Source organism: Equus caballus, chromosome 21 (assembly GCF_041296265.1).
Source record: "Equus caballus isolate H_3958 breed thoroughbred chromosome 21, TB-T2T, whole genome shotgun sequence".
In the NCBI taxonomy this organism is placed as follows: domain Eukaryota; kingdom Metazoa; phylum Chordata; class Mammalia; order Perissodactyla; family Equidae; genus Equus; species Equus caballus.
In genome coordinates, this window is record NC_091704.1 from 16,054,526 (window position 1) to 16,071,443 (window position 16,918).

General features: G+C 60.5%; 1 long non-coding RNA gene across 1 annotated transcript; it reads right to left on the reverse strand.

Annotated features, from left to right (window-relative positions):
* Positions 1–508: 508 nt before the first annotated feature.
* LOC111769659 (uncharacterized) lies at positions 509–7,411 on the reverse strand. Its single transcript, XR_002802428.2, has 4 exons — positions 6,936–7,411; positions 6,274–6,408; positions 3,454–6,035; positions 509–1,928 (listed from the first exon to the last, which is right to left on the reverse strand). It is a non-coding gene; the product is annotated as an uncharacterized lncRNA (long non-coding RNA).
* Positions 7,412–16,918: the final 9,507 nt, after the last annotated feature.

Sequence of the window (16,918 nt, forward strand, 5' to 3'; positions counted from 1 at the left end):
AGTGTCACCCAGCAGGGACTCGCACGTCCCAGCTCCCGAGATCACAGGCTGAGCCTCCCTCCCCCGAAGCCCAGAATGTTCCCAGCCTCTCAGCAGTTCCTGCACAGCCCGTCCCCGCCGCCTGTGCTCCGACGCTGACAGCATTTCCCACCCGTTCTGGCTCTGCTCCCTTCCAAGAGAAACAGGTTGCACCTGGCACCACTTCCCAGAAGGCCCTGGGCAGCGGGAGCCTGGCCACGTGAGTGGGTGTGTGTGCGTGTGGAGGCGTGCGGTCACAATGCAGCCCCCACCACGCCACTGCTCGGGAAGGGAGGAGCCACGGGTCCCAGACCCAACAGAGGGGGCCTGGGAGATGCTGAGCAAACAGCACTGGAGCCAGCCAGACCTGAGTGCGACCTGCGCTTGACCGCTTGCCGGCTGGGTGACCAAGGCCATCTGAACCTCAGTTCCTCATCAGGGAAACGGGCTCAATGGCCCCTGCCTCTTAGGGAGGATTCTGGGAGGGGCCTCAGGGGACGCGTGCAGGCCGGGGTCCAGCAGGCCGGGAGAGCTAAAGCTTTCATAGGCATCGGCGCCAGCACGTACGTCGTCATTACAGCTTCAGCAACAGGTCTTCCCGGAGCCAGTCCCATCCACGGGCAAGAAAACCAGAAAACAGCACAAAGGTTCACCATCTAAAGTTTTTGAAACCACCCAGAAGCCACCTCTGAAAAAATGCTACACATTTTAGAAATCTTTTTTTTTTTTTGAGGAAGACTGGCCCTGAGCTAACATCCATGCCCATCTTCCTCTACTTTATATGTGGGACGCCTGCCACAGCATGGCGTGCCAAGAGGTGCCATGGCCACACCCAGGATCCAAACCCGCGAACCCCGGGCCAAGGAAGCGGAATGTGCGCACTTAACCGCTGCGCCCCCAGGCCGGCCCCAAAATCTTTTTTTTTTAATTGAGGTGAAATTCACATAACAAAATGAACCAACTTAAAGTACACAATTCAGGGACATTTAGTGCACATGCAACCACCACCAGTATCTAATTCCTGAACATTCCATCACCCTAGAAGGAGACCCCGTCCCCACGAGCAGCCCCTCCCCATCCCCCTCCCCAGCCCCGGGCCACCACCCGTCTGCCTCTGTCTGTGGATCTGCCTGTTCTGGACCTTTCCCCTATGGGATCACATGAGGCCTTCTGTGTCAGCTTCTCTCACTCAGCGTGAGGCCGTGAGGTTCGTCCACTGTGAAGCGCGTGTCAGGGCTGTGGTCTTTGTTATGACCGAGTGCTAGTCCCTCGGGATGGACCACAGTTGGTTTATCCATCACCTGTCAGCGGACCCTCCGGCCGTGTCTGCTTTCCGGCTCCTGGGAGTCATGCTGCTGCGGACACCGAGGTGCGTGCCTCCGAGTCCCTCTGTCGCGCGGCCACATCCTCCGACCGCGGGGCCACGGAGGCAGCGCTCAGCTACTAACAAAGTTCCAGTTTGCTCACATCCCTTGAAAAATGTTAAAGAGGAAACCCAAACCAGCGCTCCCTTCACCTCTTGCCCCACTGACCCTCCCTGTGTTGGGGACACAGCCCCAAACCCGAGCCAGCGAGGGAGGGACGGCGCGAGTGAGCGGGGCTGGTCCTCAGGGTGGACGGTCCTGGGGCGCTGGCCCCTCGAGGGCAGGGCGGGCGTGGACAGCCTCCCTGAAGCCGCCCGGCCCCAGCCGCCCGCCCGCTGGGACCCTGGGAAGGGCCTTCGCCCCCAGCCCCGTGCCCCCAGCTCCGGTTACACCCCAGCCGGCCCAGTGCCCGAGGGTCCACCAGCCCCTGGCGTGGAGCTGATGAGACCCGGGGGGGGGGACCCCCGGAATCAGAGCTTCACTCACAGGAAGAGAACAGCTCATCTCAGGGTCGCGGTTCATTGCGAAGCCGTTGAGGTCGGTGACCTGGCAGGAAAACGTGTCACACTTACGCCCAGTTAAAGACGTTGAGTTATCAATGTCGGCAACTTTAATTTTAATACCACCTGCCAAAATAAACCTTATTTCCTAGAAATTTTATTCCCTCTGAGTTATTACTGTGTGTGCATCTATAGGGCCACACGCGCGCACACCTCACACACACACCTCATTATTACGTAGAGTTAATTCCACTGTTTGGGCTGCAATAAAAGCAATTTTGAAATTTAAAATTGTTCTCCAGATCCCAGGGTCACAATGGGGAGGGTACATGTCCCCTTCCAGGAGCTCAGGTCCCCGTCAGTGGGTACAGGGGAAGAAAGAGCCAGGTTTCAGAGCCACGGCATCACCTCCTCTGAAAACCTCAGTGTCTTTCTCTGTGAAATGAGAGTGGCACTTGGACTCCAAGCATTCACAGACACTGTTCCCTCAGCCTGGCCATCCCCTCCACGAGTTCTGCCTGGTGAGCTCCTACATAACCATTAAACCCCAGCTGTGACATCCCTTCTCCAGGCAGCTGCTCCATACAGACACCTGGATTCCTCCCACCTCTGCCTTCCCTCCAGCCAAGCCCTGGCGCTGCGGGGCTGGGGGCATGCGTGGCCAGCTCGTCTCCTGCAGACTGGGGCTCCTTGAGGGGCTAGGGGTGGGGAGAGTTGAAGGAAAATGGAGATGCCACTGTCCCCACTTGATGGGCGAGGGGCACTTTGAGAGGGGCCCTGCTCCCCAGAGACAGGTAGCCATTTGGCCCCAGAGCCGCAGCTCAACTCTGGGGCAGCTGGACTCTGAGCACAGTGCTCCTTCCTAAAAGTCATGTGTTGACCAAATGACCCCCACCCCCAGTGGGCTGCTCGCCCTGACCCTCCAGGGTCCCTGCAGCCCCTGCCTGGGCCAGAACAGCCTGTCCCTTGGCAGGGGGGCTGTCCTCACAGCGGCCCGAGGTCACAGATAAGGCCGCTGGCCCGGCTATCGGCAGGAAACATCTTGGCAGGACAGGAAGCCGCGGCGCTGGCCAGCCGCGCCCTCGCCAGCCTCGGCCTATGGGCGGCCAGATATTTTGGGAGGCCCTATATAAACCCGGCTCAGCCCCGAGCCACTCCCGGGGGGAGCCCGCGGCCCTGGGAGGCAGCACCCGGGCTCTGGGCAGAGCCGCCGAGGGCCGCCGCGTGCTGGGGCACCGGTCTGGATCGGGCCTACCCCACTCAATCCTGGCGCAGCACTGGCTTGCTGAGCCCCCCTGGGAACTGGCTGCACCTCTGTGCCTCAGTTTCCCCCTCTCCACAGCCCTTCCCTGGTCGTGTCCTGAGAAACACAGACTTGACACCAAACGCACCCACGGGCCCCAGAGATTTCCCTGAAGTTTCTGGGCCTGACGTGGCTCCCGCAGATGCCCGGGCAGGCCCAGGAATCTGCATTTCGTCCAGCCTCATGATGAAATCCCTACACAAGCTCAGGTTTCTCAAGTTCAAGGACATACAACTGCTCCAGCCCCTCCACCCTCAGGCCTCCTCACCTCGCCCAGCCCGAAACAGCCCGCTGGACAAGCACTCAGCCAGACCCTGCGCCAGTGTCGGATCAGAGAGACAGCGTTGCAAGGATGTGACTGTGGTTATTCCATTTTACAGAGGAGAGAATTGAGGCCCAGAGAGGGGAAGGGACTTGCCTGAGGCCACACAGCAGGACAGAGGCAGGCCCGCATCAAAACCGAGGCCCCGGGTCTCCTCCCGCACCCCGTGCACATCACAGGAGGCTCAGGGGGTGGAGTGTGGCTCCAGGGGTCACACGCCCAGCAGTGGCTTGGGACTCAGACCTGGGTCTGCCCACTCACCCGCCCCCACCCCAGCTGGCACAGCACACACTAACTTCTCTCGGGGCTGACTAACATGCATCCTTCAGCCGAGACCAGTAAAAGTGAAACGCAGAAGTGAAATAAAACTACGCCAAGATTACAGGGCTCCGAGCCGGCTCCCGCGCTCAGAAGCCCTGGCCCTTTCCTGGTGAGAGGCCAGGGGGCAGGCCGGCCGCCAGGCGGGGGAGGCCAAGCGTGGCTATGTAAATGGCCGGCCCAGCACCTGCAGCCGCTTGCCAGTGCGGCTGGTGGAGCATGCCCCACCGTCCCCACCCCAGGCAGCTGCAGCCGGCGAGAGGGAACGGCCATGCCAGATATAACCCAACCTGAACTCCACCCAAAGCCCAAGCTCCAAGCCAGGCCTGTGCCTGGAAAGCCAGTTTGGGACAAATGACCGTGGGAGGTCACTGTCCAGCTCTGGGCTTCCATCTCCCCCCGAGAAAGGTCTCAGCTTGGCCACATGTCCCCTGCAGCTCTCCTCAGTCCCTCTCTGCAAGGCCTGGGGCGGGTAAGAGGCAGGACCATGCTGTCCTGCCCAGCCTGCTGCCGAGGATGCATTGGGCGGGCCTCTCTGTCCTGACGGGATGCTCAGTACCATTCAAAGCAGCCTGCTCGTAGCCTAGAAACTGGCTGGTGAGACGGTGCCTCCCTCAGACCCTGCCCTGCCATCCAGCCACCGGAGCAGGTGACAGGGACCCGGGGCTGTCCGTCTCCAGGTCAAACGCCTAAAGCCTCCAGTGCTTTCTCCCAGGGCACCACTCAGAAGTGTGCACATGCACACGCACACACACACACAGAGACACACACACCACGGTGATCCTCCCTGAACCCTCTGCCGTCTGCCTGCCCCGTTGCAAAGTGGCAGGGGGAGCTGCCTGCCTGCTCTGACCAGCCCAGAATGAGGAGGGAAATCATCTCCTTCATCCTGGAGTCTACACCTCTATTAATGCAAGCCATGGACCCTGCAGCTTGTTGAGCAGCTACATGACAGGCAGGGGGCCTATCCTGTAATCATCAATCATCAATTCAAAACGCTGAGCCTGCAAGCGAGCTCCACTGGGAGAGAGGGGCTGCGATGTCCTCCCTCTTATCTGGGTGCTGGAGAGGTGGGTGTGTTAACTTTGTGAAAATGTATCGAGAGCTGCACACTCGGGATTCAGGCTCTTCAACGTCTCCGTGTTATTCTTGAATAAAACGCTTACAAAGAAGAAAAGGAAAGAAAGCTGTTAACATGAGGCTGAGGCAGACCGGGGTGAGAAAGCACTAATGGAGAGGCCGAGGGCATGGCTGGACCCGGGAAGGGCGGTCCAGGGGGCACAGCTCGGGCCAGGGCCTCGGGAGGCCTGGGTGACAGGGTTGGGGGCAGGGCCTGGGCACCACAGCCTCGGAAGTCACCTGAGACTAAGGCAATGCCACGGACAGGTTTGAGCGGAGGCTGAGGACGCACGGTGGACACATGCAAAGGCCACCAACGCGGCGAACAGGAGGTTTAAGACGAGTGAGTGACGCATGCTGTGGGTGGGGGGGCGGAAAGTGAGGCACAGCAAGGCCAGGCTGCTTGGCTCTATGTCAAAGGTGGAGGTGACACCCGAGCCTCTTCTTTTCCGGCCGACCCCGCGCGCCGAGGGCGGGAAGAGCCACTGTGCCCAAGAAGCAGCTGGCGCCCGTGGGCTCCTGGCTGAGCTCTCGGCCTCGGTGTCCTGGTCCGTCCGTGGGGGCGCGGGAGGGCTGAGTCCAGGGCGTTTCACAACGTGGCCTCCAGGCGGCCGAGGAGGAGATCCTCAGCGGGGGCGGCGGCGCCCGCTGCGCGGGCCGCGGGGACAGGACCAGACCGGGCATGGGGAGGGGGTTGGGGGACGGGGTCGGGGCCGGGGCGGGGCAGGAGATGGGGATGGGGGTTGGGGGACGGGGTCGGGGCCGGGGCGGGGCAGGAGATGGGGATGGGGGATGGGGGCCGGGGCGGGGCCAGGGCCGGGGGCGGGGCAGGAGATGGGGATGGGAGCCGGGCGCGAGGCCGGGGTAGGGGCGGGGTCGCTCAGAGCAGAAAGGCCCCTGCTACGGCCCTGGCTCGGCCCCTCACTGCGGCTCTGGGAGCCCCGTCACCCCACTGTGGCCCGTGGAGTCACCGTGCCCCTCGGCTTCCTCCCCACGGCCGCGGGCTCAGTGACCTGGCCGGCCGCCCACCTTGTCTCAGGAGCCTGTCGCCAGGTCTGCCCAGGGCGGGCTTCAGTCCGGCCACCACGCTCCTGCGAAACCCCAATGTTCTCAGTGGGCCTGGGGGGGGACACGTCTTACGGGGGTCCCAGGAGATGACCACAGCACACAGCCAGCCAGGGACGCGGGGAGCGCCCGAGGATCGGTCCCTGTCACCCCGGGCTCCCGCCCCGCCCATCGGCTGACCCTGGATGGAGCTGCGTCCCCACCCCAAGGGGACGAGAGGGCAGGGGCGCCGCAGGACGGGCGGGGGGCTGGCGGGCTCCCCACCTCAGGCTCTTTCTAAGAAGCGGTGGTGACAACATTCTCCCAAAACAGGAACCCCTGGCTGGGCCGGTGTTGCAGAAGCCTCGCGAGCCGCCCAGCAGGCCCGACCCGCCGGCTTCAGGGCCCGCTGCGCACGGCCTGGAAAGATTTTTATGTAAAAGGGGCCGATGCAAATCCGGGGCCCGGGGCCACGAGAGGCCCCACTTCCCCCTTTCCCCGGCTGGACGCGGCCACCTGGGCGGGGCGGGGGCGGGGGCGGGGGACCCGGCGCCCCCACCGGCGCCCGCTGGCGCCCACCCTGCGCTGCGCTGCGCCCCTCTGGGCGTCCGGGCCCCCAAACCGCCCTGGCCGCTGAGCCCGGGAGAGGGGCGCGGCCGCGTGTGTGAACCCCAGGCTCTCAGCTTCAGGGGCGACCACAGAGGCTGGCTTTGATGTTTTTTTAATTGAGATAAAATTCACATAACATAAAACCATTTTAACCATTTTCGAGTGTGCAATTCAGTGGTTTGCAGCACGTTCATAATGTTGTGCAACCATCACGTCTGTCTAGTTCCAGAACATTCCATCACCCTGAAGGCGACCCGGTCCCCATGAGCAGTGGATTCCCCTCCCCCTCCCCCAGCCCCTGGCCACCCCTCACCCACTCTCTGTCTCCGTGGACTTGCCTGTTCCAGATGTTTCATAAATGGGATCGCACACCGTGTGGCCCCCTGTGTGTGGCTTTCTCCTCTTGGCGCCAGGTTTCCGAGGTCCGTCCCCGCTGTAGCGCCTGTCAGGGCTTCGCCTGTCTCTATGGCTGAGCGCTGGTCCCCCGTGCGGACGGGCGTTCTGTTCCTCCATCATCTGTTGCTGGCCGTCTGGGTTGTTTCCACTTGGGGCGATTGTGAACGCGCTGCCGTGAACACGGTGTACGAGTCTTTGCACACGTTTTCACTTCTCTGTGTCTCTAGCCAGGGGTGGAACTGCTGGGTCGTATGGTGACCCTGTGTTTGATCTTTTGAGGTGCCACCGAACTCTTTTCTACAGTGACCGAACCATGTCCCCTTCTTACCCGCAGCTTCCCCACATCCTCCCGACGCTGCGCATTTGAGTTTTTTTGATCAGAGCCATCCTAGTGGAAGCTCTGTCTCACAGACGGAGAAACTGAGGCTCAGAGACGGGGTCTGCTTGCCCAGCGTGAAGCCTCAGCTCCTCAGTCTTGAAGGCAGACTGGCTGGATCCCTGGCAGAATGGGGCAGGCGAGCTCTCAGGAATTCTCCTCAAACAGGAGTCAGAGACCTGGGAAGTTCCAGGCCCGAGTTTGCCCCATCTAACTCTCCTTTACAGGCCCAAGGTCCCGGTGGAATCTCCTCCAGGAACCCAAAAGGAACCTCCTTATGTGCCCTCGTGACGGGGGCACTCTACTGTGACGGGGAGCTCACTACCTACAGGGCAGCCTGTTGGGACCCTCACCCCAGACAGCTCCCAGGGTTAGGAGCTTCTTTCTCAGATGGAGCTGCAGTTATCCCCTACTCCCCACCAGCCTGCCCTTGACCTTGGGAACCCCCTGCTCAGGGCCAGCCCCCACTCAAGCTTTCTCCAGCTTCGCAACCGAGTCTCTGATACATAAAATCCACATTTTAAAAACAGCCAAGCGAGTAACTGCAACATGGGATCCTGGATCAGAAAAAAAGACAAGTGGAGAAGCTGGTGACATTGGGATAAAGTGTCTGTTGGGTTAATGGTGACATAAACACACCAGGCTGGCTCCTTCCATTTGGCAAAAGCCCCATGGAAATGTCAGCCCTTGATGGGGACACTGCGGGAGGGCCACGCAGCTCCCGGTGCTGTCTGTGTGCCTTGTCTGGAAGCCCAAAATTATTCCAAAATAGAAAGTTTATCTAAAGAGAGCCGGACATGGACACACATGGACCCCCAGAATCCCATGGGGGGAGCAGAGAGAGAATCATCTTGGAACCTGTGACCCTCACCTTGCAGCTCCTGCCGCCCTGCCCCCCAGAGACAGCTCTTCAGCCCCAGCCTCCTTGTCGACTGCCTCCCCACAAGCCCCCGGACGTCTGTTCACACTGGTCATTAGGCAGCCACGGGGGGCACAGTCTGGGGCAGTGGGCACAGCAGTGAGCCAGACACAGGTTCCTGCCAACGGGGAAGAAACAAGAACTGTACGAACGAGCAACGTGACATCGGCTACAGTCTTTGTGATACAGAAACGTTAACTAGAAGAAGGAGGGGGGTGGAACTAAGTGGGTTATTTCAGCGGGAAGGCCAAGGAGGGCCTCCTGGCTGGAGCTCAGACCCGCGGGAGGCAAGGGAGTGAGCCACGGGAACAGCATTCTCGGCAGAAGGAACGGACAGGGCAAAGGCCCTGAGGCAGGAGCATGCCCGGTGTGGTCACAAAACACGAGGGAGGCCGGTGCATTGAGAAGGGGAGGAGATGGCGTCAGAGGGTAGTGGGTGCCAAACCACAGGCCTCATGGGCCTCAGCCAGGGGTTTGGATCTTATTTCAAACACACCTGCAGGCATGCTCAGGGCAGGGCCAGGGGGCCTGAGCCGCTGGCACTTCCTGCCAGCCCCCAGACAGTCCACACATCTCCCCTGAACCACCACAGGCCTGACCGGGGTTCGTCCCACTACTCCCGCACCCTGTCTGGGAAGCAAGGGGTGTTTAAGACCTACCTGGACTCCCACTTGGCCAAACCAGACCCAGGAAATGGGGCATGGGAACCAACTGACCTCAGTTTCCCCATCTGTTGAAGTGGATGGAAAAAGCCCTGCTGTGCGTAATCCCAGCCCCCTGCTTTCCTCCAGGCTGGGCCCTCGCCCGCGGCTGTCCCCCCCACCCAGGCTGGCCGGGCACTGTTTACACCTCGCTCCGCTCCGCAACCTGTGCCACAGTGCCATCACTGCAAAACCACAGCTCAGGGGCTGTCAGCTGCTCTCGGCCGCCACAGGCTGGGCGGTTGGGGGCCTCTCCACGTGGGTGCCTCTCAGAAGAGCCACCAGTCAGCCCCGGGGGTGGGGAGGGGTCGGGTGGGTGGTCAGCACGGAGCAGCCGGGTTATCGCCCCGCCTCGCGACCCCGCTGCTTACAGCCTTGTGCGGTCTCACAACCGAGGGGTCACAGCTTGGGAGACGGGAGGCAGGGCTGTGCCGGGGGTCTGGAAGGCTTCCTGGAGGAAGGAGCATGGAAGGGGGTTGGCAGGGTGGTGAGGGTTCCGTGAGGAGAGAGGGAAGAGCATTCCAGGAGAAGGACCCGCCTGGCAAAGGCTGGGAGGCAAGGACCACCCGGCGAGCTCGGCCTCAGGAGCTGGGCTCCTCTGAGGTCAGTGGGGACTGTGCAGCGTCTGAGCTGGGAGTGGGAGGTCGAGAGCAAGGCTGAGGGCCAGCTCCCAGCGCCGCCTGGCCCAGCCCGGCGGGACACGCGGCCGCCGCGCCCTGAGCCCCGTGCTCCCGTCTATGCGGGGGCGAGGACAAGGAGACCACGCGGGCTGGACTCTCCGTGGAGAGTCGGGGCGTCCACAGGGGCTGACAGCAGAGCGTGGTGGCTGGAGTGGGAACGGGAGGCGACGGCTGATCGGGGGGCGTCCTGGGCGGTGAATCTGTTCTGAAACAGACTGGGGTGCTGGCTGCGCGACCCTGGGACACACTCAAAACCTCCGAATGAGACACTTTCCACAGGTGAGCTGTGTGCTCTGTGCATTTATCTCTCAGTAAAACTGGAAAAGAAAGCTGCAAAGAGCAGGAGGCGGCTCGGATCCCCTCCCGGAGGAGGGGTTTGGGGGCTGCTGAAGGAGGGGGGTAGTGACCTCCCCGTCACCCAAGCTGGGGCCAGGCGGGCCTCCACCAGGACCCCGACCACCCTGGCTGTTCCTCCCCCTCCTCTGGCAGGAGGGGTGCCAGGGGCTGCCCCTCAGATGTGGCACGGGCGCCAGCTTCCCCCACCCGCGCCGCCCAGCCAGCCTGGGGTTTCCACACATTTGTTACCTGTCTACCTGCTAAGCCACTTCCTCCGAGGGCTGCCGCCTGCCTGCCTGCCTGCCTGCCTGTCCGTCTGTCTGTCTGCTCGCCCGGCGCCCGGCACGGCCCTCGCTCGCTCGCCTGCCAGCATCCTCCCCACGGCCTCCGTGTGGCCGGCCCTGGAGGCGGCCTTCCTCGGGCATCTGCGGCAGCTCCAGAGGGAGGTCCCGTCCACCGCCCCTCCTGGAAAGAGAGGTCCAGAGTCAGAGCTGGCTCGGCCCCTGGGACCCGGGAGAGCTGAGCCTCGCTTCCTTCACCTCAGCAGTGGGGCTGAAACCGCCAACTGTGCGGGATCGGCTGTGAGGTGCCGGACCTTGCGCTGGCTGTTCCCTCTGCTAGGCACACCGTTCCCTCTCACTGCGCCCTCTAAGAGAGCCCCCCTGCCACCACTCACTCAGGGCAGCCACTCGCCCCGCCTGGCTTCCCCCTCCTCACGGGCACCTCTGTCCTGGAGTTCTCCTCTGCGTCTGTCCCCAGGTCGTGGAGGGAAGGGCTCTGCGTGCGCGGTGCCCAGCAGGGGCTCGGGCCTGTCCTCAGACGACTGAGGGCTGAGTTGGGGGAACCGCACCCACAGCGTCAAGGGGCTCACGGCGTTTCGCAGCCAACTCAATGGGAAAATGTCGTGACGTTGAGTGAAGAAGTGTCCTGGATTTTCAAAATGAGCCCTGAAACCTCAGAGGAATTCTCTGCTTGGGGAGAGGTCAGCCTGGGTCCAGCCCCACCTCCCCCCTGGGGACCCCCAAGGCCAGCGCCGCCTCTGCCTTCAGAGGGTCCCGGAACCAGAAGAAAATGGAAAAGGCCTCCTCCCTCCAGGCCCGTGCACTGCAGGCAGGAGTCTGCTCCTGGTGGCCCGGGGACATCCCGTGAGCGCCGGGCCTGGTTGGAGAAGTCGCTCACGAGCAGGAGGAGGAGGAAATAGGAACACACTAGGCCTCCGGGGGCAGCTCCAGGGAGGGGCCTGGGACACAAGTGAGCAATCAGCAAGACTGCCCAGGAGGGTTGCTTGGGTCAGGCCTCTGTCTGGATGCTGCTTCCGAGAAGGCCTCCAGGTTACCCATGCCCATCCTGGGCCAGGTTGGGTCCCTGGAGCTCTCCTGAGGTTCCCAAACATCCCCACACCTGAAACCTGGGCGTCCAGGTGGCATAGGGCTCCCTGCCTCCCTCGCCCCACCCCTGCACATTTACGTCTGGTTCCAAGGCCCGGGAGACAATTCTGTTTCAATAGACACCCCACGGTGGGCAGTAGTGTGGGCATTTCCCCCGTCTGGGCCGAGACAGCACAGGAGCCCGGGCTGGGGCAGGCGGCGTGGAGGACAGGATTGAGGGATAGTCGAGAGCGAGGGCTCGGCGGACAGACAAGGCCTGGGTTCGAATCCCGCCTCTGCTCCCAGCCTGTGCATTTGCATCATCGTTACCTTTGTATTATCTGTTAGATGCTCTCTCTTCCAAGGGAGGCTGGCTCTCTTTTGGGGGGTGGGGAGGCTCAGAGGCACAAGATGGCCGACTGGCCCCAGAAAAGCAGACGCTAGGAGAAATTACATCTGGAAGCCAGTCTAGCATTTTCTCCTCTGAATCGATCTCCTGGTTCCCCAAAGTTTCTGGCAAACCTCCACTCACCTCCCTGCTCCCACCTCCTCCCCTACCATCCGCCTCCCCCTCTCTGCCTGGGCCATATACTCTGCAGCCCTGCTGCTCCTTGGAAGCCCACCTTGTTCGCTACCCCAGGGCCTTTGCATGTGCTGTTCCCTCTGCCCAGAGCACCCTTCCCTCGGATCCTCACACAGTGCATTCCCTCATCTCCTTCAGGTCTCAGCTGAAATGTCACCTCCTCAGAGAGGGCCCCTCGCCCCCCCCCCGAGACTAAGGTAGCCCCCAGTTCCCCTCTACACACCCCTGTTTATGCAGTTCCTCGTCTCTATCACAACTTGTAATCAAACCGCCAGACTCACTCCCCCTGGACTGTCAGCTCCATGAGGCAGGACTGGATGGGTCCTGTGTCCCACTGTGGCCCCAGGGCTGGGACCGAGCCTGGCACACAGTAGGTGCTCAGGGACTCAGGACCAGAGCACGTGGGGTTTGCAAGCCTAAGGTCTTGAGACAGAAGAACAAGGCTGCCACCTCCTGCCACAGACGCACCACGGAGCCAGGGACGCAGGAAGATGCCCGTCCTCTGTGTCCCCCCCAGGGCTGCCGCTCTTCTTTCTCAGCCCCCCCAGAGCCTCTTCCCTCCCAGGGCCACCTCGTCCGGGGGAGGAGCCAAAACATTCCACCTGGGGGTCCCCCACCTCGCCCGACCCTGCAGGGGCGGGATTACTATCATCCTCCCGTGTAGACAAGGAACACGGTCAGCGGTCCAGAGAGAGGAGGCCCAGAGACTCCAAACCTCCGTGTTCAGGGTGATAACGTAATGCAGTGTTTTCGAAAATCAGAATAGTCGAAAGCACCCATAAGGAACAAAGCAGAGGGCAGACCCAGCACGGGCTCGCCTCGCTGTCCTCGCCCCGGCCCCAGGGCACAGGCTTAGAGGGACGGCCGGTGGCTGCCAGCCCAGCCCCGCACAGTCTGGTGCCCTGTGGAGACGGGGATGAGACGCGGGCCCAGCAGTTGGCCCGGAGCCCACTGACCCGCCGAGCGTCCCCGGGAGGTCAACCTATGGCAGCGCCCTGGAAACCGGCCCAGAGCGGGCACGGGAGCAACACGCAGGGACACCAGACGCAAGATCCCAGCTCTGGGGAAGCCACAGGACAAGGGACCCCAGTTCCTCAACGAAGAAGGAGCGAGGAGAAAGGAAGAGAGAGGAGAAGCGATATGCTCGAGAGACGTGAGCGGCATCGCACCCACACACTGGCTGGGAGCAGGGTCCAGACAGACCAAGCGCAGGCAGACAGACATGATGTGCGTGTCTAAAATGCTGCATAAATGTGTCTGTTTATATGTGCTGTATTTGTACACAACATGCAGATGTGTGTGTGTCTAGTCAGCTCTCATCATTCGCGGAAAACCCTGAGTCGCCCAGTCCTGGATGTTGCTCCCCAGGGAAGGACTGGGAGAGGTTCCCGCGAGCCTCCGCGCACTGTCGGGTCGGTCAGCACATGACCCATGTTGCACATGCGGCGTTCCAGACACCTTGTTTGACGCGTGTTGTCAGTTCACCGGCGCTGCGGCTGGTGCCTGAAGGAGGCAGGCCTGACCCCTGCGCTCTCTCCCTGGGGTGCATCCCGGCCTCCTCGCCTGGGACACCAGACAGCACTCAGCACTGCCCTGGGCCCTTCTAAACGCGAAGTCACCAAGGAAAAGCACAGAAATGCACGAAACGTGGCCCTAAAACCCACGAGAAGGATGCTGGTTTGCAGCCCGAGAGCTGGACGGGAGGGCAGGGCCCAGGCCCACCTCCGCCAGGAAGGGCGCAGGGGCCCTCAGGGTTGACGCCTCTCTGCATGTCTGTGAACTGATTGTGAAGATTACAAATAAATTTTAGCGAATGGGAGAATTCGCAAATACGGAATCTGCAAACAATGAGGATTGACTGCATATATTTGCATATAATATAAAAATTATATAAAAATATTAAAATATATAATTTATTGAAACAAATAAATATATCCACTTACATATTTATTCATATAAGTATACTTTTACTCATATATCTATTTATGTAAGTACATAGAGAGGGAAATCAGGGATACTAGGTATTTGCTGGTTAAAAAAATAGAGACGAATGAGCGGCTGTCTGCACCACAGCTCTGCCCTCCTCTTTGGTCTCACCTCCTGGAACCTGACGTGATGGCTCCAAGTGTCCTGGTCACAGCTGTGATCTCCACACACACGAGACCCTCAAGAAACCCTCCTCCTCCTCCTCCGAGGACAGAGGAGCCCAGGGTGGCTGGCCTGCCCGCTCTCTCAGCAACAGCAGCAGAGCTGCAGTTCGAGCCCGGGTCCCCGTCACCAAGCCAACGGCTCTTATCTGTCCCCTCTGTGGGCCGAGACTCCTTGCCTCATCCCTGGGGCCCTTGAAGGGTCCTTGCTAATGCCACACCCTCCAGGTACTCTCTGAGCCTCAGTTTCCCCCTCTGTAAAATGGGACATGTGCCGCCAGTGAACGGTGGCCAGCACGTGGAGCTCTGTTGCGCAGGGTCTCCAAGACTCAGGGGTCGTCTCCCGGTTCAGCCCTCAGCAGATCTGGTCCAGGCCCCATCCATGTATTCCAGAAGCGACCCCAGGAGTCATTGTGGTCATTCATTCACTCACGTATTTAACGAATATTTGTTGCACACCTGGTTGAGCCAGGCCCCTGCCCTCGGGGCCACGGAGCAGCCGGGACTGCCGTGGGTTTCCGAGGGAAGGTAAAGGGTACTGCCACTTTGGGAAACAGCCTGGCAGCTTCAAAAAGTTAAACATCTTGTCGACGAAAATAATCCATAACCAATCTATTAATGAAAATTTGGGTGAGTTTATTCTGAGCTTAAATCTGAGGATTATAACCCGGGAGAGTCTTTCCACAAAGGAACAGAGCACTCCAAAGAAGTGGGGGTATACAGGGTGGTTGTATACCCTCAAAGAGGATGTTTCACATATGACTGAAATGTCCCTTTTACAATAGTCACGAGGCTGCTCTGTCAGCACAGCGATTGATGGAAACAGCAGATAGGCCTGCTGTCTCAGTGAACCCCGCAGGTTGGCAGGTCTGTTGCCTCGAGCTGGGCGGTCACAGATGAGCGCTGCAATCAGTTCCCAGCCTAAAGAAAGATGCTTAATCTTTAAGGAGATGCCAACGTTGGGAGGGGGAGAGAAGTTGCACCTTTATCTCAAAATGTCTAAGCAGATATACAATGCATGCTCAATGGCCACAGTCAGGCCCTTTTGGAAAAACAAAGTCAGGCTGAATTAGCTTTATACCAAATGGTTTCCTCATATACTCCAATATATCCTATTGCTTGCCATTTTTATTTATCAATCTTGAGGTGGCAGAAATGTTCTGGACCGAGACGGAGGCGCTGGTTGCACAGCGATGTGCACTCAGCTCTCCGCTTCAAAGTGGTTAGTTTCATGGCACACGACTTTCACCTCCGTTGGCAAGAAGGTTGGCCTTGACCGCCGTGCCAGGCCCAGGTGTTCACGCAGGAGCGATGGACGGGAGTGTCTGCAGGGATGTTCGCAGCAGACTTACTCACGATCCTGGCCCCCAGCGACGACGCAGACGCCCAGCCGAGGGTGAAGGGAGGAACCACGTCCACCTGCGCTCCGCCGCTCCTCAGCCCGGACCAGGACGACCGCCGACACGTGTGACAGCCGGGAGGGGCCTCAGTGAACGAAGCCGGCCGACGAGCCCCTCCCGCGTGGCTCCATACGTGAAATTCTAGAATGCTACAGAAACTCTCATCTACAGCGACAGAAGCCGGCCGTGGACGCTGGGACGAGGGTGGGCTTGGGAGGGGTGTGCGGGGTTACAGAGAGACCCGGAAAACTGGCGGGTGAGCTGTTCACCAGTCCCCTCATGGGTGTGCAGTTCTTTCAAACCTCATGCAATCACACGCTTTAAGTGCAGCTTCCACACATCCACCGAACAGCAGTCCAGCTAGAACCAACATCCCTGCCGTCCCGGAACTGGGGTTCTGGCCCCCAGAGAGGTGACACAGCGAAGGAGCGCTAACAGAGGGCGCTGTGAGATTCAGGGTGGAGGGGGCGGCCCTGCGACCGTGGAGCACAGATCTGAAGGAGGTGAGGGAGGAGCCACGTGGGTCCTGGGGGAAGGGTGTTCTGGGCAGAGGAAACAGCCAGTGCAAAGGCCCTGAGGCAGGAAAGTCCTGGGCAGGGTGGCCATTGTGGCTGGAACGGAGGGATCGAGGGAGACGTGGAGACAAGGGTGGGGGCCAGCAGGGCGGCAAGGAGAAGTGGTGGAGGCTGGAGAGTGCAGGCAGCAGAAGGAGGAGAATCCGGAAACGCTTTGGAGGCTGAGCCAATAGGGCTGTCTGAGGTCAGGCGCCTGTCCCTCGCGTCTCTGCAGGGCCAGCCGCCTCTCCACGAGGCTGCTCCTCTCCAGTCCAATTGGCCCCAGGGTGGCCACAGCCCCAAGTCCCAACGAACGAAGGCAGGGTGACTGAAGGTCACCGACTCTGATGGTGACAGAGGACTGTGTCCTCTCTGGCCAGAAGCAGAAGCCTCCTGCACAGACACGTCCCCGTCCGAGCCTAACCCACAGCAGTTTGGTAGGAAACAGGCTTTTATCGTGAATCATGTTGGATCGTGCAGATTGCGTTTGCAGAAACGTTGCCACGAAGGAACAGAGAGCTCCCGCCTCCTTCCCTCGGCTTCCCCAGCGCCGATTCCTCACACGGCGCTCTGTCCAGACAGAGACAGCAACCCTGGGACGACTCTGTTCGCAAATCCCGCACCTTCTTCAGATTTCCCAGGTCTTGTTTTGCTGTTCCAGGATCTCATCTGGAACACCCCACTGCATTTAGGCAGCATTTTTGTTTTTGAGGTCACGTTGGTTTATAACGTTCTCTAAGTTTCAGATGTACATCATTATATTTCGACTGATGCGTAGACTGCACTGTGTTCACCAGATCAAAAGTCTAGTTGCCATCTGTCACCACACACGTGCCCCATTTACCCCTTTCACCCCCCGCCC